We start from the raw sequence: 3,806 nt of genomic DNA on the forward strand, positions 1-3,806 counted from the left end.
GTGAGAGAGAGAGAGAGAGTAGGGGATGGGAGAGAGTGTGAGAGAGAGTTGGGAATGGGAGAGAGAGAGAGTAAGAGTAGGGGATCAGAGAGAGAGAGTAGAGAGCGAGAGAGAGAACTTGAGGGAGAGAGAGAGAGTAGGGGTGGGAGAGGGAGTGGGAGAGGAGGAGAGAGAGGGATGGGAGTGCATGTGAGAGATCTAGAGAGTAAGGGATGGGAGAGGGGAGAGAGGGAGGGGGATGGGAGTTTGTATCTACAAAAGAGAGAGCATAGGGGATGGGAGAGGGGGGAGAGAGAGAGAGAGAGAGAGAGAGAGGGAGGGAGAGAGAGAGAGAGAGAGTAGCAGATGGTTGAGAGAGACTAGGTGTTGGAAGAGGGAGAGAAGGGCAGATGTGAGTGTGTGTAAGAGAGAGTAAGGGGATGGGAGAGAGTGTGAGAGAGAATGGGATGGGAGAGAGAGTGTGTGAGAGAGAGAGAGAGGGTAGGGGATGGGAGAGAGTGTGAGAGAGAGTAGGGAGAGGGAGATAGAGAGAGGGGGATGGGAGTGTCTATGAAAAATCTAGAGAGTAGGGGATGGGAGAGAAGAGAGAGGGGGAATGGGAGTGTGTGTGTGTGTGTGTGTGTGTGTGTGTGTGTGTGTCTATGAAATAGAGAGAGTAGGGGATGGGAGAGAGTGTTAGAGTGTGAGAGAGAGTAGGGGGTGGCAGAGAGAGTACAGGATGGGAGAGATAGAGTAAACATGTGGGAAAGAGTGAGAGAGAGTATGGGATGAGAGAGATAGAGTGAAAGGATGAGAGAGAGTGTGAGAGAGAGTAGGGGATGGGAGAGTGTGAGAGAGAGTTGGGTATTGGAGAGAGAGAGTAGAGAGGGAGAGAGAGAACTTGAAAGGGAGATAGTAGGTGATGGGAGAGGGAGTGGGAGAGGGGGAGGGAAAGGGGGAATGGAAGCATGTATCTATAAAAGAGAGAGCTTAGGGGATGGGAGAGGGGGGAGGGAGAGAGTAGTAGATGTGAGAGAGAGTAGGGGATGGGAGAGAGAGAGAGAGAGACATAGTAGGAAGTGGGAGAGGAAGGATGGGAGTGGGTGTGAGAGATCTAAAGAGTAGGGGATGGGAGAGGAGAGAGGGTGAGAGAGGTAGAGAGAGTAGGCAATGGGAGAGGAAGAGCAAGAGAGAGAGAGAGAGAGAGTAGGGGATGGGAGAGGGGGGAGAGAGAGTGTAGGGGATGGGAGAGAGAGTAGGGAGAGAAAGAGTAGGGGATAGGAGAGGGGAGTGAGAGTAGGGAGAGAGAGAGTAGGGAGGATGGAGAGTGATGTGTTTTCACATAGTGCGTATGCACTTTATAGTGCATATGCACTATAAAGTGCGTATGCACTATAAAGTGCGTATGCACTTTATAGTGCATATGCACTATAAAGTGCATATGCACTATATGAAATCACCTAAAAATGGTCAAAAAGCAACTTTAGGGCCCATTTCATCCATTCTCTACTTTTGGTATGTTGTGCACTCTATTATTTTGATAGAAATCATAGGTTTCAACATAGCAAACACTATTTCAACACTTTTTGAAGCTAGAAAACACCAAATTCAATCATTGGATATGCAATTTGAAGACTTTTGAAATATTCCTTGTAAGAAAAGGTTAGTACAATCCATTTTAAATATTGTTTGTCGATATATAGATACAAATTTGATTATAATTTGACATGTTGTTTAATATATAGTGAATCTATTGAAAATTGTATGTTTCAATGAAATGTTATTTCGAAATGGTTTAAAATTTCACAAGTTGTTTGATATATATTGTGTATTCATTCAAATAATTATAATTTTTATATGTATTTGAATAATTTTTAATTTACACATTTTAAATAATTCAGATGTTTGAATAATTTGACATGTAGAAATCATCATCATGCCAGGAAGAAACCAAAAACTCAAACAAACGAAGATAGGGAGAGAGATTTGGCTATTAAAAGAGATAAAATGAAATTACTACATGAACAAAGAAAATTGTAAAACAATAATGAAGAATTTACTTTCGAAGAGGATCAAGAACTACCAGTACAAAGAAACAAAGAGGAAGAATTAAAAAGACAAAGAGAACGAATGAGACTGTTACACTCAAAAAGACAATTCAATTGTGAAGCTACACCATCTTCCAATGTTGGAGTCATATCATCTGCTACACCATCTTCTAATGTTGAATTCATGTTTTCCTCTCAGTAGATTTGACAATATGCACATTCCATCATGTCATGTTGAAAGCACAACATCAACACATAAAGTAGGTGATATTCATCTTTTACATCTTATTGCCAAGGAACATCATCTTCGGTTCAAGGTACACAATATACTCAACCTTATATTGATGTTGAAAATGTTGAGAGAATTGAAGAGATTAGATCACCTTCTAGAATTCGTTTTAGAAGACCAAAATATTTGATTGATATTGATAATAACATTTTGAAATGAATGCCTGACAAGATTAGCAAGCATACTTGTCAAAGAAAAGTTAATCGTATGTGGAGATTTTTTTTGAAGTATTAAATATTACAAGTCAATGCCAATTATTTGTTGAAATGATGAGGAATTTGAAATTTAGGCTTATCATGCAGATTCTTGGGCTAAGAATGATGGACGATTCAAATGAAAAAAGTATTGTAAAGAATCTAATGAGTGCTTATGAAAAAGTGGGTTCTAAATTATGCACCAAAGATAGTAATATCACAAGATGAGTACTTACATTGACAATAGTAAGTAGCCAAATGAAGAAAGCTTGACTCATGAGAAAGACAAGAAAAACATTAAAAATTGGTAGAGGTACTCTAAAGAGAGCCATGCTAAGGCATGAGAGATTGGAAGATCCAACAAAAAATGAGTTATGGACATTTACTAGTAGACTACCATGAAAGGATAAAGTAATTAGTTAAGCCTTGAAATCATTGATCGAAGATTTTTTGAAAAATAACACACGTGTTTCACCTAATCAAAGAGATGTTGTAAGAAGGAGGATTGGTAGAAAAAATTGCGACCCACATGTGAAACATTTTTTGGACTCAACTCAAACACATTTTTTCGCAAAATTTATTGGTATGTATCCTCAAATTCAAATAAGTCAAAGATTTTTTGAGATGGGTAAACCTTTTTATGTGAAGATAAATCACACACGCACAACTTGTTGTAGGATACATATTGAATTTCAAACCATTTTGATGTTTTTAGGCATATATGTGTATTTTTTCATTCTCAGTTTGTTTTGCAAGATTTTGACATGAATGAGCCACCAAGACCTTCATGGGAATTCATATCCAACATTTTATGTGAAATAGCGGATGACCAACAATTTTACAAGACATCATGCTTGGATGGTATGTGCTTATTTTGTGGTTCTTTACAACTTTTATCAACTTGTCAACATATGGATAGTACACATACAATTGGAAATAAAATAGTAGATTATGAAATATTTAAGACAGTGACATATGCTCTAAAAGATGGGAAACATGGTAAAAGATGTTATTTAGTCATTATAAAGATTTTAGTGTATGAGTTCATGAAAAGATTATTTAGGAGTATGCAGGGCATACCCATAGAGCTTGATGGTTGGATTTTCAATTCAAATTGTGCAAGGATACATTGCCACTAGATACCATTGTTTTGATTGTGGATTTCACAGAGAACTACACATTACAACCACAAAATAAGGTGCAAGCAAAGTATTATACTTCTCAACAGGATTCCATATTTGTTCACATAACATTCATGCATTCACCTACAAGTATAGACGATGACCAAAAGATTTT

The sequence above is a fragment of the Cupressus sempervirens genome, chromosome 11 (assembly GCF_028749045.1).
Source record: "Cupressus sempervirens isolate cs-2001-9-10 chromosome 11, ASM2874904v1, whole genome shotgun sequence".
Lineage (NCBI taxonomy): Eukaryota > Viridiplantae > Streptophyta > Pinopsida > Cupressales > Cupressaceae > Cupressus > Cupressus sempervirens.